Here is a 25966-nt window from a genome sequence, read left to right on the forward strand (position 1 = left end):
AGAGCGACGGTGACACTCGAGGTTTCTCTGTGTTTAGCTGATACATGTTTCCACAGAGGAGCAGTAGTGAGGAAGTTCTCACTGCAGTGTATTTCTCCTTTTCCCCACCCTCCCCCTGCCTTCTTCCCAGTCTCTACTAGGTTTTCTCTAGTGTGAAGGAATTATGCAGCTCATAAAATATTTTTCTATTATAAATGATGTGTCAGGACCAACATGAGCTTTGTTTTTGTATTTTTTTGCTGCAAATAATTACTTGATTTGATGTCACGCCACTGAATCAGCCAGACGATTTTTATCTCAACATCCATAGTACTGACGGTGTACTGGAATCTCTACCAATTTATTGTTTGTAGTGAGGGAGCTGTCAGAAAGCTGTTTGCTGGCTGTTTCATTCTGTATGAGTTCCCAACCACAACTAATTTGCTAGACCTCTTTACCTCTTTAGATGTTTTGTTAGGCATTTTTTTTTTTTTAACTTCCACAAGATAAGAGGGTCAGCTAGGTCTGAAGACATCAGAAAGGAAATTCTGTCAGCCCAATACTGTTTAAACGTTCTAAAATAGTAGATGACATAGAAGCAGGCCAGCTTGGGCCTTACGGCCAGCAGTCCATATGCGTGAATTCACCCAATTGGCATTCTTTAGAGATAGGTGGTGAACTGGCTAACTTATTAACTACCGTATCCTATGAATACAAATTCACATCCTGTCACTCTGCATAGCCTTAACAATCTGATTATCAATCAGGCGTTAATGTGAATTTTGTTACATTATTGATGCCTTTATTTTTGGTGACATAATGAACACTATAATATTCAAGAGTCCGCTTCTCTGGAAATTTTTTCTTAAAGATGAGGTCATATCTCACCTGTGGTACAGTTTATTAATAATGCTTTTCTGAGGCAGAGTTGTCCAGATCTCTTCTAACCCTTTACTTTTCAGATTGGCAAAAAGAGTAGTCAAACATTATTAGAGCCATGGAATTTTTTCCCAGTTTAGTCCATTACAATGAACTTGTCCCTTGACTATCCCCTCAGGCGCTCTGTGCTCATCCCTGATGTGGTGTCTTTGCTCGTGCTGTTATTTCAACTGAAACATCCTTTTGTTAAAAAACTTCACACCCTTGAAAGTCAATGTCAAGTTCTACTTCTTTCAGAAGTAGTTTGTTTTGTTTTTACATCTCTATTAAACTGCCCCTGAATCTTATGTCATTTGCAGTCAGTATCATATAATTTGATAGTTGATTATATAATATCTTCTGTTCTCTAATTTTTCAATTGTATATATCATCTCATGTCCCAAATTATTTGGTGGATTCCTCTAGAACAGGCACTGTAAATTTAAAAATATATATATACTTTGGTGTTCCCCTGAAGCTTTTACGACAGTCCTGGCCACATGGTGATCTCTTAGTCAGTGCCTGTTGGCATCTTCCTGACACTGCAGATACTCAGTGAATTGTCCTCTCTGCTTCCACAATTGTGGCAGGTCACCACTGGAGTGTCTCCACGGACCTCCACCTCATTTTTAAAGGAAAGACTTTTGGTTCCTCTGGACAGGTAGTCAGGCCACCTCGTGCCCCATTTTAGAGGCAGGGCTGAGGGCAAGAGCAGTGAAGTCTGTGCGCATGTCCCCTTCCCCTGAACAGCCCATGTGTGATCCAGGGTGGGTGGGCCAGGAGCAGTGTAGCCAGATCTGCCACCTCCAGGCACCCATGGGAATAGAAGGCTGCAACTCTCCTCTCTATAAAGGAGAAAACTAGACTAGACGAAGAATAAATTAATATAGCATTCAGTGACATAGTATGGGGACATTATTTTAAAAACGACAGACAGCTCCAGAAGAAGTAACACTTAGCAGCTCACCCAGGAGTCAGTTACCATTTGCTGTTTCAAATGAGGGAGGACGGGGTCATGAAACAGAAGCAGAGCCGGTGAGAAGAGTGGCGGAGCCCTGATGAGCGAAGCAGCCAGAGCAGAGGGGAGGGTGGGCTGAGCTGAGGTTAGACTGACCTCAGCCCCGACTGGAGACGGTTGTGTTTGTGAGGGCACGGAGCACAGGCCGAGGGTAGTTCCCGTGCTCTGTGGGGTGACAGGGGACTGTCAGCAAGCCCTGTGTGTGCCAAGTACTGTAGCAGCTCCTGTAGGAAACCTGAGACCAGGATGTGTCTCTGCCCGGAAGCAGCCAGTGGTTGCAGAGGCGAAGCCTACACACGCGGTCTCGGGGAGCAGGGGGCCGAACTCGAGGGAGGAAGGGAGAGCCCCAATCACAGCCGGGGTTTCGGCACGTGTGCTCCTCCTCGTCGCCAGGATCTACCCACCGTCTCACGCGGCCAACATCCCGAGTTCCCTCAGGGAGCAGCATTTCTAAGCAGCGCTTGGGAGCTTGTCCCGATTTCTTAACCCGCAGCCGCCTCTCGGGCTTAGCAGCATCCAGCGCACGTTCATCTCTCCTCCTCCTTTGCCCCTGGAGGTGGCTTCTAGGCTAATCCCCAAGGGAACGGTGAGGAGGGAGGTCCCAATGCCCACGTGATACGTTCAAAACACGCTTTGATACAGGTGGTGATACTGGTTGGACAGCTCTAGCAATGCGAACAGTCGTTGATCTGTTAATCTTTAATTCACACTTCTCATTAGTGTTCTGATTTTGGAAAATACAGAAAATAAAAATAAAAAGAGCTATTTGGTGTGGGGAGCCACACACAGTAGAGGTTTAAACAGATCAGTGGAAGAAACTCGGAGAAGGCTTCTTGGGGAGCAGACAGCGATAGGGTCCCTGGACGTGCAGCTGGACCTGGCCAGGCTCGCTCTCCCACGTGTGAATGTGCGTGCCACGCCCCCTCATGATCAGGCACTGATAAATAACACCTATAACTCTCTGGTGTTGAGATTTTCAGTATTCGTTCAAAAACACCAGATGCTTAGCTAAGTCTCTTTTTAAAGAGTAACGATCTGAATACATTTTCTTTTTTAATCTTTATAGAGTAACTGTTAGTTCATGGGACACAAAGTCTAAAAAGCCATGTAACTGTACCAAATCCCAGTGTCTGAAATTGTAAGTAATCACAAATCCTTCATTATTAAATAGAAATAAGGTCGTTTAGAAGTCAGTAAGTGGAGCAGAGTCCAGACAGACCTGAACGGCTAGTAGCGTATAGGTTACAGTTAAGACTCAACAGCTGTGTCCTGACGCTCCTCGTAAATCAGAGCAACAAGAAGCCACACTTTCTGCATAAACCTGGTTGGGATCTTTTGGTGTTATCTTGACCAACTAACCCAGGAAAGGACCTCAAGTGGTGTGATTTTCTTGGATTTTGGTTTACATTGTCTAGTCCCCCAGACAAGTGCTAAACACGGCATCCTTGTTGAGCATTAACTGTAACATTTCCACCTCCTAGTTTTTAAAAGTTTGATGAATTGGTTTACCCTATATTGAATTCTTCTTAGAAAAATTCTCCCCCAGGGATGCCAGCTCCCGGGAGGCTCGGTCAGCGGGGTGGTAGGGCAGGTTGTGAAGCAGAATCATGGGCCGGGGTGGATGGTGTGGCTGAAATAGGAAGCGGACCAGCCACGCTGACTGACGGCATCGTGCGCTCGAGCTCCCGTCCCCACCCTGTCACGTGGAGACTCTCACTGGTGTGGTCTGCCCGCTCTCAGCCTCTGCTCTGGGCTGCTGCTTTCTGCCCTGAGTGCCTGCCTAGCTTTGTTACGTGACGGAAGGGGAGATGCCGCCTCGCCCGATGTCTAACAACCCTAACCACCATCTCCACGTGATTTTTCCGTTGCAGAGCTTCTGCTGAAGTCACTGAGAGCTCCAGTGATGGGACAGTGATATAGGGGTGCAGACGTGGGTAAAAATCCAGAAGTCCGTGAAACTTGGTTCACAAAACAAAACGGAAAAAAAATCTGATTTTTTAAAGTTAATGTTGAAATCTAGGGTTGACTGTATGTGAATACTGAGTTGTCATTGGTTTAGTCTGTGAATGCGAGGCCTATACCCGTCTGAACGCTGGAAACGCCACGAGACCACTGATCAGGAGCTCTAAAAATGCAGCTGGGTGAGGAGGAAGGAGAGCAGAGGGCAAAGCCCGGACCACGTGACACTGTCAAGCCGGAGAGGCCAGCCCGGATGGAACTTCTGATGCGGTGGAGGACGAGGTGGTGGAGCCTAGAGTGGACAGAGCCAGGGGTGGGCGCGGCTTCCTGTGGACAGGGGCTGCCGAGCTGCTGGCGGGGTTGGCGACTGGGGAGCCCGCGAATAACCCATGAAGCCTAGAGCAAGGTGCAGACTATGACCGGGGACAGAATGAGGTAGCTCTTAAGGACGTGGAGGTAAGATGAGTCTCCAGGAAGGGTTTAACTTATTGATTACCTCATAATGGAAAAGCCCAAGAAAGAGCTTCCTGCCTAGAGGCAGCTTTCCAGATTAATCGGTGACTGACACACTAAAGAAAGAGTTTATCATCACAAGGGGGCTTGGTCGGCACTGGAACAAAGGAAAAGGAGGCTCCGAGCGCGAGCGTTTCCAGTGCTGTCCAGGGAAGGGAGGCACTGTCGCTGGGGGCCCGCGGGCGCGGCCTTCTCCAGAGAAGTGCTGTGTGCTGTGTGCCGGGGGCTCGCACCCTCCCGTTGTGCCCCGCGACTCTGCGCCTCTAACTGTCACCACCCTCAGCGCCGGCCGTTTAGCTTCCTCAGTGGCCCCATCCCGAGAAGCAGGGGGCCCTGGGTAGAGGCTGCGAACGTTATGGGCACCGGAGGGGATGTTATTTCCACCATAAATTAACACACAGCATTCTGAGCAGTGCATCGTGGTTTGGTTGGTATCAGTCTGTCACTGAGAAACCAATTATCTCTGGAAATACTGCTTTTGGAAAGGCCAAGGCATGGGCAAATGTACCCCCGCGGAGCTTCTTGGAGAGACCCGTGAACTGGTGCTGGCGGCAACACCACTCTGTCTCTCAGTGTGCCACAGGCACGCTCGCACTGGAGCAAGGCAGGCGTGCGTTCACCGTTGCCTGCTTCACTAGCAAGCGTGGCATCACCACCGGCTTCCTTTAGCTTTTTACTCCCCGCAGCTAAGCCACATTCAAGGCAATGGAATCTAATTTTCTTGGAGTGCATTTGTCCTACTTTATTTGGGAGTCTCTCCTGGATAAAGGTTAAGAGTGATTACTACTAATTGGCCATTAATAAAGAGAAAACCACATTATTGTATTTTTTAAAAATCAAAGTGATACATACACATGGGTAAAAATCAGTGACTATATCTGATTATGATGGGAAGTCCCAGTACCCTGCTCCACCTCTCCCCACTCTCTGGACTCCTCCCTAGAAGCTACCATTTTAGTGACTTCTGTTTTCAGGCTTTCTGAAGTTTGCTCCCATGTCTGGAAAGGTTATCTATTGCCTTCTTGCTGTGGGAGAGGAGGGGCCCACTCTGCACTCATCCCCCTTTGCTAGAGCCACCCTTTGTAGTGCCTTTGCTGATTACCCTCGAAACTTGAAATCATGTGCTCCAGCCTTTTGTTGTTGTTGTTCCATTAGCCATGAAAAGCTGAGAATTATTTTTAAATGATAAAGTTAATCTGTATAATTAAAATGGTGTTGATGTAAACTTAATTAAAAGGTAGATAAATGTTTTGTGATTATTTTATTGAAAATTTATCGATTATTAAAAATTGATTTTAAGATTTTATAAGTAGTTCATGTCTACCTTTCCATCGCTGTGGGAAATGACTTTCTTAATAATTTTTATGCATTTTAAACATTGATTTACTGCATCATGATTAGGTTATTAAAACACTGATTGTAACCCACTTTTGTATCAGGATGTTTTTTGATACAGGCAGTGACATCAGTGTTAAATTCTGAACCTTTGGACAATAATTCCATAGAGTGAGAAGGAACCCTCTGCAGTGGAGTGGAGAAAGGGCTCTTCTCTTTCACGAGCGCGCTGAAGGAAGGAATTGGCTTTATGTTATGAGTATGGGGTTTTTCCATGGCAGTTTTAATTAGCCCTTTCATGTATCGACTTTAAACAAATCCAAACTCAATTTTTTAAGCATCTTCCATTCCAACTCAATTTTTGCTGAGATACTTGGTGGGACTTGTTGGGAGCAGTTATACTATCTAATTTTTCACCCTAATCAAATCTAAATCAAGATTTTAATCATAGATTGGATAGTCTCCAATATTGCTTCTTCAAATGGCCTTTTGCCTCTGGTTAATTGGATTAATTAATTAACTAGAATTAATTAACCAGAATTCTGTGGAGTAGAAGGTCAAATCTGGATGGTCATTTTTTATAGTCTCTTGTTCCTTACTTATACTTTTGATCCCTTCTTTTATATTTTAGAATAATAAATACTTAATTTATATTCTATAGCTTATAATTCTAATATTAAAGTCTCTGCTTATCTGATTCTGGTGTTTGTTTCTTCTCTAGATCTTTCACTCATTATGGCTTGTTACCTCATGTATTTTGTGATTTTCTCTGTGTGTGTGTGTGTGTGCATGCGCGCGCATGAGAGAGAGAGAATTATAATCATTGAAACTTTATATGTGGGAATTCTTTGAGGTTGGCTTGAGAGTGCATTTCTTCAGAGAAAGTTTGAGTTTGTTTCTACTTGGGGCTTGGTGGCCCATTCAATTTGGACAACCTAAAATTTTTGGCTAAGATTTTTTTTTTTTTAGGCCACACAGTTAATATGAATTCAGGTCTGAAACCCAAGTGAGCCCCCGCCTCTCAAGCCAATGCCCACATGCATTTTTCTTGCCCTTTCTTTTGCAGGGCATTTTTCCTAGTTCATTCTTCCACTGGGTACAGACCTTCTACTGTTCCAGCTTTATTTGTAGATCTTGGAGCTGATCCCATGCCTTGAGCATTAATGTATGTAAATATATTAATATATATGTAAACACATGTGTTAGTGTATAAAGCACTTAGAGCAATGCCTGGCATATTGTAAATGTTCTGTTTGCCATTATTATGGTTGTTGTTGTCCCCCGCCTCTTCCTCCCTGTAACAGTTAAGACCAAAGCCTTTGGTTGTTGGGATCAGCAGAGCCCTAACATAGCTGCGGGCTTCAGCTTTAGCTTACCCCGCTGAGTTTTTGCTTCTCTTTCATTTTTTGGTCTCTGAGGCATTTCTTTAATTTTTTTTACCAGCTCAAATATGCATCTAAAACATTTCAAATATTTATCCCAATGTTTTAAAGTGTTCCTAGCTGGGGATTTGTCAGATGCCAATGAATGAAGAATGAGTTTCGAATATATATCATCTCAAATCTTTTCAAACACTACAGCTAAAATTCTAGGATACAATGTGCTTGTGAGAAGTGACTGTACCATGGGGTATCGGGTATCACAGGTATTCTCTTGACAGTATTATTACCTTCTCGTTAAGTGACAGAGTAAGATTACCCACAGAGTGCTGGAATGTTGCCAGGCTGCCAGCACTGAAACAGTCTGTACCTCAAGGACAGCATCTTTAATAGACGGTGCTCACTTGGTATTTCACAGCCTAGAGAGGGGCCACCAAACCTCACGTGATGGCTGTAGATGTGGTTTCCTGGGCAATGGTGAGAGTAGACTGAAGAAGGGGGACAATACAAATACCTTGTACGAGAATACCTAGACTGCAGATGGTACCGGTGACAAAGCGTGAACTCACAGGAATGAGGCATGCCCTGAAAGACCACCATCCACTCTCATTCATCAACCTGCAGGCAGTCAGATTTTCTTCCCCTGAAGACTTGGAACCCTTACCTCTGTCTTGACTGACACACCAAGCAGGGGAGCCTGAGGTGATGCTTTTCCAGCTCTCTTGTGGCTGCCACTCTCGCTGTTACCAACGGGAGCAGACCCGTCTGAGCCTACTAGGAGAGGAAAGCAATTTTGCATGGAGGGGAAGCCCACATTAGTAGAAGGGAGTGGAAGTTTGGCTGGGGGCCAAGGTGTATATCCCGGCCCTAGACATGGGTTTTCGACCCTGTCTGACCCTCATTCTAACCCCAAGAGAGAGCACGACCGTAAGTCTTATAACAAGGAGGACTGTGTCTTGTTTACGACTGTATCTCCAGTGTCTAGCAAGAGGTCGATGTCTATTGAGCCCTCAATACGTATGGCTGAAGGTGAGCAGTGACTTTTGATGAACAGAAGTTTTAAATTTAATGTAGTCAAAATTATCACGTGTCTTTATTATTTTTTTACATGTCTTTATTATTATTGCCTTTTTGTGCCCTGTTTAAGAAATCTGTCCATATCCCAAGGTTACACAGATGTGCTATTAGACTATTTCTAAAAGTTTTAAAGGTTTGCTTTTTGTCATTGAGGCCTTAATGCACCTGTAATTGATTTTTCTGAGTGGCATTAGGTAGGAATCTAATTATTTTTTTCCATGTGTACAATTAATTTTCTGGCACCATTTATTGCAAAACCATAATATGGTCCCCCATGATCTGCAATGTGTTCCCTGTCAGCTGTCAAGGTTTGAAGTACACATGTGGGTCTGGTTCTGGGTTCTTAATCCTGCTCCTTGCATGGATCCCGCTTCTTAGTTGTAATGATTCATCTGTGAATTTCCTTCACCTTTGTATTTAAACAGTCATCTTGCCTGCAAAGAAGGACCATGGTATCTTTCCTATCTCATCTTTTTCCTTGCCTTATTGTCTTAGCTGGGACCTCAGCGCAGTGAGGAAGGGAAGTGCTGGTGCTGGCATCGCCTTGCTCCTGATTTTAATAGAAACACTTCTAAAATTCCCTTACCCTGCCCGAAATAAGATATTTGCTGTAGGTTTTTGAGAGATGCTCTGTAGTAGGTAGAAGACATGCTTAGACACTATTTCAAAGACTCTAAATGGCAACCATTTCAGGGCTCTGAGGCAGCTGATCAGTATCAGTGTCTCCACCTCCTTTATCAGCTGCTCTGCCATCCTCAGATGAGTGGTTCGGTTCTGCGGGCTAAGAAGGCTGCCCCAGCTGCCACCCTCACATTTGCTTTCCACCCACTGGGGAAGAAGAAGAGGAGGGCGAAGGCACACTCCTTACCTTCCAAGGCATAACCAGAAACTGCCACAGTCACTTCCACTCATATCCCTTTGGCCAGAACCTAGTCATGTGGTCAGACCATACTGGGTAGGAAGCTGGGAAGCGGAGTGGAAATTGAGCGGAGTTGACCACATGCTCAACCAGAGTTGCTGTCAAGGGGCAGAGTAAGGGGAGGGTGGGTCCTTCTCTGCCGCAGGCCCACTTCGAGCTAAGGAAGTGTCCTTCTATGCCTGGTTTCCTAAGAGGTTTTCTTTTTAAATTCTTATTATAAATGAGTGGTGATTTTATCAAAGCCTTTTTGCCTGCATTCATTGAAATGATCAGTTTGTTTTCCTCTCTTAATCTTACAGTTTGATCTATTACAACATTTTCTAATGGTCATCCACCCTTGTAGACCAGGGATTAAACCCAATTTGATCATGATGTACTGATTTTATCTTTTGTATGTACCGCAAGATTTGGTTTTCAATATTTTTTTTTTAAGCAAATGGCTGTATTTTTTCTTTTCTTTTTTTTTAATTAATTAATTTATTTATTTTTGGCTGTGTTGGGTCTTCGTTTCTGTGCGAGGGCTTCCTCTAGCTGTGGCGAGCAGGGGCCACTCTTCATCGCGGTGCGCGGGCCTCTCACTATCGCGGCCTCTCTTGTTGCGGAGCACAGGCTCCAGACGCGCAGGCTCAGTAGTTGTGGCTCATGGGCCCAGTTGCTCTGCGGCATGTGGGATCTTCCCAGACCAGGGCTTGAACCCGTGTCCCCTGCATTGGCAGGCAGATTCTCAACCACTGCGCCACCAGGGAAGCCCCCTTATGACTTAATGTTTGATCGATTTTTAAAATATTCTATATTAACTTAAAAATGTATATTCTCTATTTGTTAGATACATTTACTATCCATTAGCTCCAGTTTGTTAATTTTGTTTTTTAAATCTGCTAAATGCTTATTAAATTTTGTGTGATTTATCTGTTTTTGATAAAAGTGCATTAAGACCTCTCACTATGATTGTGAATTTGCTTATTTTTCCCTTATAATTCCATTTTGGTTTGTATATTTTGAGTCTTTAGTGAAGGGTTATACAAATTCATGATTGTTATATCTTTTTTGTGAATTATTCCATCAACTGTTAAATATATCTCTGTAACCTATTGCTTTTTGCTTTATATTCGTTTTTTTTTGCTTTCATATTAATGTTGCTATGCCACATATTCTTTGGTTAGTATTAGCAGGTTGTGCTCATAACATCCCTTTATGTTCATACTTTCTGTGTGGTAGTTATGTTTTAGGTGTGTCTCCTGTAATCTAAATATAGTTGGCTTGTTAAAAAGCAAATCTAATAATCCATGTTTTAATAGACTTTTAAAATCCATTTGCATTCTTTGTCTCATTATTGATATACATGGAATTATTTGTACCATCTTTTTTTGAAGGTGTTTTTTTTTAACACCTTTATTGGAGTGTAAATGCTTTACAATGGTGTGTTAGTTTCTGCTTTATAACGAAGTGAATCAGCTATACATATACATATATCCCCATATCTCCTCCTTCTTGCGTCTCCCTCTGGAGTCTTAAAATTTATTTATTTAAGTACTTTTCTTTCCTCAGTAAAATGGCAGCATTTCATACTTGCTCTCTGCACCTTGCTTTTTTTAAATCGTGGTAAAATATGCAAAACATAAAATTTACCATTTTAACCATTTTTAAATGTATAATTCAGTGACGTTAATTACAGTCACGATGCTGTGCAACCATCACCATTATCCGTTCCCAGAACCTTTTCATCATCCCAAATAGAAACTCTGTACACATTAAGTAGCTTTCCATTACCCCCTTACCCCACCCCCTGGTAACCTCTGTTCTACTTTCTGTCTCTTAGTTTTCATATTCCAGGCACCTCATGTAAATGGTATCATACAATATTTGTCCTTTTGAGTCTGGCTTCTTTCACTAACATGATGTTTTCAGGGTTCATCCATGTTGTAGCGTGTATCAGTACTTTATTTTTTTTCAGACTGAATAATATTCCACTGTATGTACAGACCACGTGTGTTTATCCATTCATCTGTTGATGGACACTTGGGTTGTTTCTACCTTTTGACTGTTGTGAATAATGCTGCCTATGAACATGGGTGTGCAAGTATCTGCTTGAGTCCCTGCTTTCATTTCTTTTGGGTGTATACCTAGAAGTGGAATTGCTAGATTATATGGTAATTCTATGTTTAACTTTTTCAGGAAACACCTTACTGGTTTTCACAGTGACTGCACCATTTTACATTCCCACCAGAAATACACAACACCACTTTTGTGTTTTCTGATTACCGCTTTTTCTTTGCTTCTTTTTGCCTGATATATGTTTTAGGAAATTAGCACTAACGGCAAAGTGGAGGAAGTTGAAAGTTAGGAGGCTATCACAACAGTATAGACAAAAGATGATGAAGACCTGAACTAGGGCAGAGATGGTAGCAATGAAGAAAAAATCCACAGATTTAAGAGACATTTCAAACATACGCATTGTAGCATTTTTTCCACTCATCATTTATTCATTCCACAAAGTATTTTTGAATGCCTGTGATTTCAGGAATAGGGAAGACAGAAATGAGCAAGATAGTTACGGTCCCTGCCCTCTCAGCACTCACAATCTAGTGGGGGAGACAGACATGAACAGAACAATCACACACGTGGAGGTCATGGTGGAAAGGAGCAGCAATGGGCAGAGGGCGACGGGGGGAGCTGACCAGGTATGACAGCCAGGAAAGCTTCCCAGAGGACAAGAGGGGTGTTGGAAGAGGGGGCAGAGGTAGATTGAAAGTGGGTTGATAAGAGTGTTCTAGGCCGAGGAAACAACAGGTGCAAAGGCCCTGTGGCAAGAGAGAGAGGGTACAGGGTTCTCAGAACAGAAAGGAGGCCAGTGCCACTTGTGTAGTATTGTTCATTATTCCAAAATATATAAAATAATCTGAATGTTCAGTATAAGGGGAATTATTAACTAAATTATGACGCCACTATAGAATGGGGTATTGTTCAGTCATTAAAATGGCATGTAACTCTATTTACATGTAATATTAACACTCATAACATTATATTGATAAGTAATGAAAGCAAGCTGTCATATTGATTACTGACATTGATACATAATAAAAGCACATTGAAACAGTGTATAAAATATGATCTTGTTTTTTTTATATATTATATGTAACCAAACAACATGTATTTATTTTAATATGTATAGTTTTACAGAAAAACTCTGAAATATATTTGCCAAATGATCATCTCTAGGGAGTGGGATTCTGGGTGATTGTAATTTTTTTCTTTTTGCTTATTTACATTTTTAAAAACTACAACAAATGTGATTTACTTTTATCAAGAATAAAATTAGCAAAGACATTTCTGAAGCAGAATCAGTAGACTTGGTAACCCCTTGGATGTGAGAAAAGAGAGAAAGGTAATCGTCAGAAATGACTCAGGGGTCATGTTACTGGGTGGATGGACACCATGAATGCAGAGAGAGACTACAGAGTGAGCACGGTGAGGGCTGTAGGTGAAGGTCAGGAGTTAAGGTGTGGATACCCTGAGTTGGAGGTGGAAATGTCTGATAGGGTGGAAATGTCTGATAGGAAGTGGGGAATGTGGTTCTGGAGCATAATAATGTCACACACTGCTGAGAGGTAAATGCAGTGAAGAGGTCCTTGCCTTTCTGGTTAAGGAGGTTGTTTGAGAGTTAGGGGGATGGAGAAGACAGTCCGAGCACAGTAGGTTAAAGAAAGAATAGGAGAAGAGGAAGGATAAGCAGCAAGCATAGAAACCCTTTCTTGATGTTTGGGGAAGAAGAAAATGAGGGTTCAGTGATACACAGTTACAAATCTTCAACATAAAGTTTTAAAAAGTAGAGGGGACAGAGTTAATAAATAAAAGCACCCAGCAAGGTGTGAGTGCAAGAAAAGAAATATGCCTAGCTTGGACCTTGGTGAGTAAGCATAGTTTGACTAGGTATAAAATTCTAGATTGTCAGTTTTTCTCTCAGTGTTTCGAAGGTATTATTCTACTGTTTTCCACTATTTCTAACACGAAGTGAGTGGTCAGTCTAGGTAATGTCTTTTCTTCTGGTGTTTTTACAATTTTCTTTTTGTCTTCGATTTTTCTTTTTATTTGCCTTTTTGGGGTTCATTAGGTTTCTGAAATCTGAGGATCCACAACTTTCAACAGTTCTGGAAAACTCACAGATATCCTCACTCCAAATATACCTCTCTTTCATTTTCTCTTCTCTGTCCTTCTGTAATGCTAATCAGACATACGTGAGTCCCTCTAACTAGCAACCATTTCTTTTAATCTCTCTTCCATATTTTTAACTTTTTTGTCTTTTTATGCTGAATCTGGATCTAATTTCTTTATCTTTCAGTTTATCCTTTCTGACTTTTCATTTAGTTATTATTTTTATCCAGCTCACACGCACATAGTTTAAAGAGCCAAATAATTATACAAGGCTTATGACAAAAAAATGTAGTTCCCTGACAATTGTTCCTTATTTTCTGATCTCCAGGAACTTTTAACCCTTAACCAAATCTTTTAATATTTGCCTCCATAAATCTAAATAACGTGCTTGTGTTGCTACTTCTTGGCTTTTCAGTTTGGGCATGATCTCTTGTTTTTGTGCCATGAAAGATGTGGATTTAGCTCTGTTCCCTCTTGCTACTCACATGTAACCCCCCACCCAACACTCACATGTCCTGTTCCCAGACATCAGATGTACTTGGTTGGATCAATAGTATTTAATTTTATGACTATGAAAACACTACTCACTGCTGAGCCTTGATTAATTTTCTTCCTGCATGTCTTTACCTTTTCCCTTGAGTTAATACTCAGTTTTTTAATGTACCTAACACTAACTTAACCCTTAACTCTCCTCCAGTTGTGTAACTGTTCTCTTAACATGCTCCAACACACTAGGTATTCCGTGAATTGGTCTGGAGGAAGCCTTTCCTGCAGCTGTCGCCATCCTGCTCTTGAGTGGTTGGTTTCCAGGCCTGCTGCACAGTTCTCTTGGACCCTCCCTCCAGCATCAGGCCCAGGGTTTCCTTTGCTTCTTCCTCGTGTTTGACCCCCTGGCTCCTGGATCCCATTATCTTCCTCATTTGATTCACTGCATCATTTTGGTGCGGCACGTCCTCCAGTAGCTTCCCGAGCAAGAGTGATGGGAGAGAATGTTTTCAGACAGTATGTGTCTAAAAATGTCATAGACTGTCCTCTCACTGACATGATCATTTTGGATGGACAATGGGATTTCCACCTTCAACTAGTGGGATTTTCCTTTAGAATTTTGAAGGCTTTGCTGCATTTTCTTCTAGTTTCTAGTGTTGCTATGAACTTTTTTCTTGCCCTTTGTATGAAACCTATTTTATTCTTTCTAGAACCTTGTGGGATCTTCTCTTTGCGCCCCGTGCTCTGAAATTTGGTGAGAGGTGTCTTGTTCTGGCCATTTGGCAGTCCCTTTCACTCTGGGAACCCATGCCCCTTAGTGCTGGGAAATGTTCTTGACTTACTTTCTCCCCTTCATTCTTAAAATTCTATCTTTCTGGAACCCTTATTTTTTACATAAGTGTTGGACCCTCTGATGCTCCTCTACATTCTTCTTTCTCCTATTGTTTTTTACTTGTTTTGTATGTGTGTTCTGTTTTCTTATCTTCTGTTAAGTTTTTCATCCCTGTGATTACTTTTTTATTTTACGTAATGTATTTTTTGTACTCTGAGTGTTTTTTAGCATCGTTTTCTTGTTTCCTGGATACAATAACTTTTCTTAATCTTTCCAAGGCTATTGATACCCCCTTGTCCCCCACCCCATTTTCTTTTCCCTTCAGAGTCTGTTTCTTTAGGCCTCTGTCTTTCATATTGGATGAGTCCCTAAAATGTCTGCAGATCTTTGCCTGCCACTCTGCTCATGGTTAAGAACAAGGCAGAAGGGAGGGGGCTCTTGGTACGTTGGTGGGAGCTTGCTCCCTGTGGCTTCACCGTAGGGTGATCTTACCAAGCCACTTATTGGGGAATCTCAATGTCAGACTCTTTTATATTTTCTCTTGGGCTAGTGGGTCCTCAGAGAAGGCCTTTCCAATCTCCTGCTAGAATTCTAGGGGCTGAGTGGAAAAACCTGGGGGTCTCAGATTCACCTTTCCCCCTTTTGTTCTTTAGAATACCCCAGTCCTCAATTGTTTTACCCCAGAGAGTAATTTCAGTCTCTTGCCATGGTGATGGAGGAGCAGTTAGGTGCTGGAAGGGAAGGAGCCTGGGGACCCCCTACCTCCTAAATAGAATTTCACCCCCTTCACCCCACTTCAGAGCAGCCTGGTACCACCCATTCATGCCTTCAGAGCTGCTTCTCCACTCTCTCTTGCTAGCTCAGGTTTCAGTGTTCTTGAATCTGCTGTCCGTTAACTCTCTCCCCTCTGTTTTCCAGCCTCCGAATCTTCTGTAATTGCCTCGTCTCCCTTCTGTCCATCCTAGTGGTCTGGAAAAACTCTCACATTTTCCCCTTGTTCTCTACCTGTGGCTCAGACAGTGCTGTGTTTCCACATTCTCCTTCTGTGAAGTAGATTTGTGGGGAGGTGGCCTTTCAAGGAGTCACACTTTATATGGGGTTTTTTTGATCCAACTCCCACTTTCTGTAGCTCAGACTTTGTCTCCTGTCTCCTGCAGGAGTGGCCCATTTGATCCCTAGGACCTGCAGAGGGCCCAGGACAACACTTGGCAGCCACAGAACTCACCTGTCTGGCTTCACAGTTCCTTATCTTTTCACATCTGGCAATCTCCTTTACTCTCCTTTGGTTTGACATGCATTTTGACACATTATTTAAAAATATTAAAATAATAAATGTTAAAATAATTGTGTTCAGGAACTCTGTAACAGGAAGGTTTCTGCAAACATCTAGTCCACCATATAGCCAGACGTAGAGGCCCTCCTGTGTTCGTTCAGCACTCTGTCAGAGGCACCCGCTATGTGGGAAGCACGCCAGGCCTTCCCTCAGCAACCCTGTGAGCCCGGGAGGTCAGGTGCCAGGGCTTCCTGCCTCTAGACGCTGACTGATAACCTGGATCAGATAACATGCGGAGCCAGTAGCAGAGCTGATGTTAGACCTGCATTTGAAGCTCTTTTCAATGAATCATGCTCTCGGAAGAGAACACTGTGGGTCTTCTCTAGTCACAAGCTGAGGCCGTGGAGTGGCTGACGAGCCTCCCAAAGGCTCTCGAGGGCGCAGGTTACAAGCAGGATATTTTACATGAATTTTTACAGGAGTTGAGGAAAGTGTCTTGCCCCCGCCCATACTGAAAAGGTGTAAACCTCAGGCCTCTTAGGGCCTCTGCCGCGCATCCCAAGAGCCGCCTCCTACCAGAGCACGTAAAGCAGTTCACAGTCATAAACGCTGAGAGGTCTTCAAGGGAAACGCAGCAGAGAAGGTGCTCGGCACTGCCCGCCCTTGAGCTGCCGGGCACTGCCCATCTGACTCCAGGATCCCAGGGGCAGGTGCTCGGACGGGGTGTACTCAGCACGCTGTCCTGTGGACTCTGCTCGTGGACGGCGTGTGTTATCACAGTGTGACAGCAGTCGTGTCACACCCGTGTTTCCTCCCCAGTCATGCCTCCTTTCTCCACCACTGACGTGGAATGAAAGTGACACAAAGCCTGGGCCAGGGTCCACCTCTAGGTCCCTTCGTTTTTTGCTCATAGGCGAGGTCTGGCCGAGAGGTGAACTCGCTTTCAGCCGGGTTGGGATGGTTGATGGGAAAGTGGCTCTTTGCTCACCAGCTTACGGTGTTCCTGGGAGAAGGGCGGCGGGCATTAGGGGCAGGAGACAATGGATGCCAGCGGACATTGTCCAGGAAATGGTTTATTCTGCACACGCCTATTTTATGAAACCACTGATTTTTAACACGTCTCTCTCTCCTGTTGGTCACTGGAGAGCATCATCCCAGTGGATCTAGTTTTCACATAAAGAGGAGAATCATGTAACTAAGAGTTGTGTTGACTCAGCGTGCTGGCCAGCTCTCTCCCTGTAGGTGTGTGCACGCTTGTTTTCAACTACTGGCAGCGGTGCCTTTGACACACTGTGTTGTTTTATTCACAGGTACTGTGATTGCTTTGCAAACGGGGACTTCTGCAACAACTGCAATTGTAATAATTGTTGCAACAATTTACATCATGAAATGGAACGGTTTAAGGCCATTAAGGTAACAAATTTCCATTAAATACACACATTCTGAAAGCATTTAAATGTACCGGGGATAGTCACAAAATGATCTCTTCAGATTTCTAATTTCAGTATTGGGAAAACCCAAAGTGTTGAAGAGTATACATTAAATAGGACTCTATGCCTGAAGGTGGCGGTACTGACCATGACCAGGGGCTGTTGTGAGAGTGGCAGCTGGAGAAGGACCTTTATTATCCACCAGCATGGGAGGACTTCAGGGGGGCAGCAGGGTCCCAGAAGGGTCTGGTTTAAGAGCATGGAAGTATCCACGTTGTCTTTTTTTCTTTTTTTTTAAACCACTTTATTGAAATACAGTTGACCTGTAAAAAGCTGTACATTTTATGTATACAACTCAGTGAGTTTGGGGTTAAGTATACACACATGAAATCACAACCATGAAGGCCATAAACATATGCATCACCTCCCAAAGCTGCCTCCTAACCTTAGCAGAAAGTCAGCCCTCTGCTTGGAACAAAGTGGGTACCCAAGAACAAATTTAAGTGTGTTCAGTAAAGATAAAAGGCTGCTCAAGTCAATGGAAGCAGCAACTGAAAAGGACGACTCAGGTTGTCACATAGTGATCAGATGCAATGTCTAACATTTACATAAATAGAAAAATTCACTTAAGTGCAGTTCGGTAGACAGTCTTTTGGGAGGGTTAAAGTCTTCCATACAGAACAGCCTGTGAATGTGAGTACACTTGATCCATTTCCTTGGAAACTGGCAATACCTTCTACTTCCGTTGGCATCAGGGACTCTTTGCCTTATTTTGGCTAGATCTTTCCCAATTCTGTCTTCAAAAGAGTTAGTTTCTAAAAGATACCTAACCATCACTGTTTTCAGGTGACTGAAGGAAGTGGGAACATTAGTGTTCATAACAAAATAGTCATTGCACTTCCATGTTTTTAGAGGGCACCCCTTCCCAGAATAGCTACTCAGCGGCGTGAGAAGGGCTCTTTTTCATCCAGCTTTGGCCAAGAGATATTACCTGCGGGAGCCACAAAATACTCCTCCGCACCTCGATGGGAGTTTTGTAGTAGTTCTTCAGCACAGTTGCCTTCTACCACATTGTCGGATCTCAAGTACAGACATCTGTCCTCCAGAACTGACTCCTTGGGCTCCACCCCGCCCGTGTCCATGGCGCGGAGCCAGTCGGCGAAGGCGATGGCTTTCTCCAGCCGTGCCGCAGCCTCTTGGCTGCCGAAGTCCACAAGCGGTAGCCGCTCCAGGTGCTCGATCAGCTCAGCCGTGACCCGGCGGCTTCCCTGAGGATCGGCCTTAGAGGTGAAACCCCGGCGCCTGCCCGCCGCCACCCGCCCGCCGCCGCCCGAAGGCCCAGCCACACGGCCCGCGTCCACATTTCTCTCCTTCTCGGCCCCATAGAGCGTCCTTCTCCACGTTGTCTTGATTTGGGGTTTAGAAATTTGGATTGTGTTATGCAGCAGATAAGCCTGAGTTCAGAGTGTAGTCTGAAAAGGCGGAGATGGTCCACTGTGTGAAGAAAGCTGGGTGAAAGCTCTCGGCCATCGTTACTTAGGCTGATTTTTATTCTCCTTGGCTTCCCGGTGAAGCGAGAATCTAGGGGCAGACAGCACCTTGGAGAGCCCCGCAGGCCACCTGCTAAAGGCTAAATGCAGGAGGGGCAGTTTTCATCCCTTCCCGTGGGCACAAAAGATCACCAGAGAAGGGAGCACACAGCCCACCTGCTCGGGCCACGTCTTGGTGCCCTCTCACTTACCCAGGGAAACTGAGGCCCATCCCCTGTAGACTTGAGGCTCTCGTACTGTGCCATGGTTGGTCTGATTATTTTTTCTAAAATACTTTAACTTGCCTCTTGAATTATAGATAAATCAGTTGAAAATATCAATTTTGATACAGGCAGATCCACAGGACAGAAGAAAATTATGGTGCATCTAAGCTTCAGTATAGTAGCCTTTTCTTCAGGGGTAAAGGATACTGTCTGCAATTAAAAGTATAAAAAGTTCTATTTAAAATGTGGTGGAATTCTCATGCATTGCTGGTAGGAATGTAAATTGGTACCAGCACTTTGGATAATTGTTTGGCAATAGTTACAAAAACTAAACCTTTGTATGTGCTGTGACCCAGCAGTTCATTCCTAAAAATAGAGCCCCTAGAAATGAGTGTACATGTCTACCAGAGGCTTGTACAAAGATGTTCACAGCAGTTTTATTCATAATAGCCCCAAACTGGAAACAAGCCGTGTGTTCAGTGGTAGAATGGATAGATCTGTCGGGTTGTATCGTCTAACGGGTGACACGCATCAATGAAAAACAAAGACCCACAGCTCCGTGCCACAGCCCGGAGAATCTCACACGGTGCTGATGAAAGAAGCCAGATGGAAAAGAATACACACCAAATGGTTCCACTTAGATGAAGCTCCAGAACAGGCAAAATTAAAGCAATCCCAGTCAGAATAGAGGTTCCCTCGGGGGCGTGTTGATGGGGAGGAGTCATGAGGGACCTCGGCATGGGAGGGGTTGGACTGGCCTCTGACCTGGCCTGGGTGGGGGTCGCACGGGGCTCACACAGGCTCAGATTCATGACAGTCCACCATCCCTTGTGCCTCAGTAAAAGTAAAAGCACACAAAGCAGCCTCCCTGCAAAGGCCCTTCTGCAGCGATGGGGACCGCCAGGGCTCTGGTGCTGGCCGGATCCCCTCTGCTCACCTGTGAGGGGAGAGGGAGGACGGGGGCTGCCGCTGCGCCTTCCGCGTTGCTCCAGCACAGCTTTACAAAGAGCACGGCCTCACCTTGTCATTGAAAATGGTCTAGATAGGTAGCAGACAGGTAGAAGAGTCAAACAAAGCACGATAAAAAGCCGAGCGTGATGTATGAGAAAGGCACCTGGTGGTGAGACCCGGGGCGGGACGTGAGCACAGGGACCGGAACCGGATTCCATCACGTGGTCGCTGTCATCTGACCTCTCGGTGCCTCAGTTTCTTCATCCGTCAGACAGCAAGAACAGTAGTAGTGTTTCCTCCACAGGGTTGCTGTGAGGATTAAATGAGAGACCGCGTATAAATCACACAGAAAGTGGAACACAGTACACATTTAACAAACGTGAGCTGGTATCAGAGTACCGTGATCCCAACTATCTCAGGAAAAAAAGTACAAGAGTTGCAGGAAGGAAATACGTCCACATGGACACAGTGATTTTCATCACATCTTTACTGTCCATAAATTTTCTACCTTTAAGTGTTCAAGTGAATTAAAATGAAATGGGGGGGTGATGCACTTCCTCAGCGATGTGAGGAGATGAGGCACGCTGCTCGTCGTGGCTCGTCCTAAAGTAACAACCAGATCCAGTGACGGGCAAGCCAGGTACCTTGCGCTGAACATTATTTTTAAATAATAAAATATATCTTGATGGAGTTTTGCATTTTCTGTCTTAGGCATGTCTTGATAGAAATCCGGAAGCTTTCCAACCAAAAATTGGGAAAGGAAAACTGGGAGATGTTAAGCCTCGACACAACAAAGGATGTAATTGCAAGAGGTCAGGCTGCCTGAAGAATTACTGTGAATGCTATGAGGTCAGTCAGCAATTCCTAAGTATTATTTTTAAAAACCAGGTAAATATATGGCCTAAGTAACTTTGTGGTTAAAAAATCTTCAATTTAAAGGGAGAAATATAATTTAATTTCTTCCTTCCAGGGCTTCTAAAAGGGCACCCATCAATCTACCTTAATTTCTCAAATGTGAATTACGCCTTACAAATCAAGTAAATGAGCTCAGGCCTCCTTTGGGAGCATGTTGTCTCCCCCGAGCCCGCCCTGAGTGTCCAGCAGAGGGTGCCCAGGGCCAGGGCCTTGCCCCCCTGCAGCTGCTGATCCGATGCTGGCGCTACCTTCAGTGGCCAGCGTCTGGCGGCTCCCGGGGTGGGCCTCTTCCCTGCCGAGCAGGGCGGAGACGCTCTGGGTGGGGTAGTGCCGGCAGCCTTGTCCTCAGGTGAGCAATCACCTGGGTGCTTCGAGCGGGCAGCTCCCAAGCAGCTCATCTGGCTGCAGAGACACAGTGTGTCAGCCCGCTTTCCTCTGCCGGGCAGTGGCCCACGCAAAGTGCACATGTCCTGTAGTGTCTGGCGTTACAACAGACTAGCAATCTCGAAAAACCTCCTATTCAAAACACCCAGAGGTGCAGAATAAAACACACCCCATTAGACGCATGTCTGAGCTGGAAAGGACAGAGGGAAACCCCCAGGGGCTGAAACTAAGAGGAAACTGGAAACCAGAGTGTCACAGGGCCAGCCTTCTGACTGCCCCCAGGCCGGGCCTGAGCAAGGGGTTGGTCCCCAGCCCTGAGTGTCACGCAACCGTGTGACAAGAAACAAAGTCCACCCACAAGGAAGCAGGAAGGGCCTCCCCTTAGAATGCCCACTGCAGGCCCGGCCTCGGGTGGGTTTCAGGTTCTACCCACTCGCACGTTCTCTGCAACAGCAGAGCCAGCACGACACCCGCGGTGCGGAAGGAGAAGGGCGGTGGGGCTGGAGTGCTGTAACCGGCTGAGGCAGGCTTCGAGCAGAACAAGGGTCAGAGGGCGCCTTCGCTGTGCTCCGCTGGACGAGGGACAGACGCCACTCTCTGCTCGGGGCTCACACCCACACCCGCCCAGCGGCCCTCAGGGGCCCCTCCCCACCCCTCTTCACATCACAGTCACCTGCCCCTCTTCACTTCTGCCTTTTTTTTGGTATGAAAATCACAGATTACATACATGCGTGCACACACAGATATAAACAGTTATTTAAGATCCAAATAGAATTTGTTGGTTTTTGATGAATGGTAGGACAACCTAATTTTATTGAAGCATTTTACATTACCAGGCCAAAATTATGTGTTCTTCTATTTGCAAATGCATCGGTTGCAAAAATTATGAGGAAAGCCCAGGACGAAAACCACTAATGAACATGCCAAACTATATGGAAATTGGAGGTTTTGAAGGCGGCCATCATTTGTCAACAACTAAATTTTCAGGACTACCACAATTCAGAAAAGATAGGTAGGTACTCTGAACTAACCCTCCTAATAGGGGAATTCAAGGTTAATTTGAGAGGAGAGTTGGAAATTCCCCGGCAGTCCAGTGGTTAGAACTCCGCGCTTTCACTGCCAGGGCCCGGTTTCAATCCCTGGTCGGGGAACTAAGATCCCCCCATAAGCCGTGCAGCACGGCCAAAAAAAAAAGAAAATTTGAGAGGAGAGTTAAAACAGTTTACACACTGGAAAGAAAGCGTGTTTGTAGGTGGGGGACAAGGGATGGGGAAGGAGGACGCCAGTTTCTTTCTCTGTCTTGACCAACCCTAGATCACACACTGTTACCTCAGAGGGGCGCCTGCTGTCGAATCCGCTTGCTCCTTTTTGTCCTCTGAGCTCGACCTTTTTGTCCTGACCGTCTGAGTTACCCCTGGTTTTGGACAAGAGCAGAAGGTCCCTACAGGACCTCAGGAGGCAAGGGCATGATCTCTAGGCAGCAAATACCCGAACCACTCTTTACCATAGGAAGTGACGAAGTGACGGCAGAGAGATGTTCTCAGTGTGTGCTGTATTCCTTACTAAAGTGATTATGGAGTCCACTTTAGTTGGATATCTTCCCATTTAATTATTTTGAGGTCATATTATACTCCTAGCAGGTCTCAAAGGTTGAATAATAATTTTATTATATCTTGGACTAGATTCATCCATTTAAAAAACTTTCTTTGAGTTCTCTGTGATGGGTCATGTCATGATAAAGTACTAGATATCATTAATTAATTGATAACATGTAGAAAAGCCAAGTTCATGCTTATTTGGTTAGAGACATCAGAAATACTCATCACTGTGACCTGCAGAGGTCGTCATTGGTAAAAATGTACTGAAACATGGCTGCATCTTCTGTGAAATTATGTGTGAAAACATTGCCTGACATGGGGATGTTGTGTGTCCGATGGAATGTGATAGGGGCTCCATGCGTTGGAGTCTGCTCTCAAAATGTTAAGACTCTTGACCCGAGGACAGCCCTGTTCTTTCATCTTCAACAAGTCATTGTGTATTGCCTTTACAGAGAGATTTTAACCAATCCCAACGTCTATATTTTCATAATCCAACACTTTTTAATACTTTATAGTTCTCCTAAATTTTTTCAGTTTGAGCATGACTTGGGCAACTATCTAGCTAAGCCACAGTTGCCCCTTGAGCCCAGTGGGGAGAGTGGCTGGTCCCGTACAACAGAACCTCTTCAGGGATCCAGGGGGCATTCAGAGGCAAGGCCATGCTGACAGCGTGCCCCCTAGGAGGCGAGTCCTCAGAGCCATTGTGCGTCTGTAGCGCAAGTGCCCCTGGGAGGAGGGGCCGGCGCCCAGGGTAGCTGTCCTACTGCCGCTTTCCTCAGGCAGACTTGTGCACAGAGCTCAGAGCAAGGCTGCATGGCTTGTCTTAGCTAATATTCCTGCTGCTTCGACTGCTGCCCAGCCCATGGGCTTCATACTGCAGCCCAGGTCTCCGGGCTCATTAGTGGATCTCAGTTTGAGAAAATTTAGGATCTGCCTTGAGAAGGATGTCTAGGAGCTGACAGATTCACCTGACCTCTGTATTATTCTTCTAAAAGCAGTCCTTTCTATCATGACAGGTAATATAGTTTCCAGTATTAGGAAGACAACATTAGATTTTACCGGTGACATTCTTTACAATGCTTTGACAAACATGTCTCCTTGAATATGAAAGGTATTTAAAAACAGTGGAGTGATTGAACGTGGCCTTTAACTGGTCTGCTTCTGACAGGCAGTCATCCTCATGCATCTCCTGGGAGGTGGTGGAAGCCACGTGCGCCTGCCTGCTGGCTCAGGGCGAAGAGGCCGAGAAGGAGCGCTGCTCTGAGTGCTTGGCACAGCAGATGATCTTAGAGGAATTCGGGAGATGCTTGTCGCAGATTCTCCATACTGAGTTTAAATGCAAAGGGTTGAAAACTGAGTCAAGTACAACGTGGTGAAATGTGCATGCATGTAGATTTTGTCTCCATATTCTGAAGGAAAACTCGTTTAGAAAAGTTGCTTTAAGGACCATGAGGCCAGGTCTGCACCAACAGCTTCATCATTAAAATCAAGCTTTCCCTCTGCATCAGGGCCTCAAGGGGTTACTCAGAGTCTCTGAGGGATTTGGCGATTAAAACCCTCCCTCCATTTTTGAGGAGGTGCATGACATAACTGCTGTTGTCTGGACCCGAGGAGAGAGCCTGTGTTCCTGTGATCCCGGGAGAATTGTCTGCACTAACATTGAGTAATGGAGGGTGGAAGCAGGCCCTGGAGAGAAGTAAAAGTCCATTCCTATTGACTTCACCCTCTCTCGGGAATTTCTTCCTCTGGCGGGTTCTCTGCATAAAAAGCCATAATGATTTTCCCCTAAATTGTTTAGAAACAAATTCTCCAGATAGGCTGCTAAGATACAACTTAAAATCTGTAGAGAACGACTGAATACCTTGGAGAATTTCTGAGTGTAGATGTTTCCCTAGAGTCACAGGAATTACCAGTCTCCTCTAGGGCCGCAGTGAAATGCAGACAGCAGGGTGGGTTTGGTCAGTAGCATTTTGAGTTGTGGGACTGAAAATTATCTAGTTTCTTATGTGTTTCCATTTAAATTGTGGAAAATCTCTATTATTCAATTAACTTATCCATAATTATTGTTATAATATTATTATTGTTTGTAAAGTAACTAGTTTGCAGAAATCAGCAGGTAAGATAAGTTATTAAGTTGACTCTCTTTTGGTTCTATTGTAAAAGCAAAGAGGAATAAAAATTTGACATGTCTTCCATTGTTGTAATTAACTTAATATCTGAAAAATATATTTGTTATGTTTCTGTGTTCATTAATAGTATTGGCCCCTTGGAGAGTGTTTAGAAAGCTCATTTACAAACACACCACTGAAAGAAGTGGGGTCATAGGGCCTGGCCACTAGGCAGATCAGTAAGCCAGGAGCCGAGGAGTAAGCTGATGATTTCTAGAGTTGTGTTTGGAACAGCCTAGCTCTGATGGGGAACCAAAGGGGGGAAAAGAAATTCTTAATTCTTCTCTGTTTCAACGCCTTTGTGACTCCTTGGGATCTGGATTCTGTGGCAGAAAGCCGGAGGTAGAGATAGGTATTGTAGGACGGCGGAGTTCTCTATGAGCAGTGCTCCCGGTTGCTCTGCGTGCTTTCAGTCCCATCAACGTCTCGGGACAGAGCAGGGAGGGGACGCTGCGAGGAGCCCACCTAGCCCACTTCACCCTTGGGGGCTGGAAGGGGACTTGGAAATGGGGGGCTTTGTGACTCCTTTTGGGAGGGCTGCCCTCCTTTCCATGTCCCTCTTGGCAGTGCTGCCAACTGCAATATCTGCCGCCCACATATAATTTACAATTTTCTAGTAGCCATATACGAAAAAAGTAAAAAGGAACAGGTGAGATTAGTTTAATAATCTTTTATTTAACCCCATATATCCCAAACACTATCATTTCAACATATAATCAAGATAAAAATGATTGAGATATTTCACATTCTTTGTATGTACCAAATATTTGAAATCCAGTGTGTATTTTACACTTCTAGCACATTCCAATTTGCATCAGGCACATTTTAAGTGCCCAGGAGCTGCACGGTGCAGGTGTGGAGGGAGGGGAAGGGAACAGTGTCCTCCAGAACTACATTGAGGCAAAGAGCTGCCTAGAAAGACCCTGC

General features: G+C 44.7%; 1 pseudogene; it reads right to left on the reverse strand.

The window, feature by feature from the left end:
• Window positions 1-18051: 18051 nt before the first annotated feature.
• LOC103010912 (glutamyl-tRNA(Gln) amidotransferase subunit C, mitochondrial-like) lies at window positions 18052-18633 on the reverse strand (annotated as a pseudogene).
• Between the last annotated feature and the right edge of the window lie 7333 nt (window positions 18634-25966).

The sequence above is a fragment of the Balaenoptera acutorostrata genome, chromosome 9 (assembly GCF_949987535.1).
Source record: "Balaenoptera acutorostrata chromosome 9, mBalAcu1.1, whole genome shotgun sequence".
Classification (NCBI taxonomy): Eukaryota; Metazoa; Chordata; class Mammalia; order Artiodactyla; family Balaenopteridae; genus Balaenoptera; species Balaenoptera acutorostrata.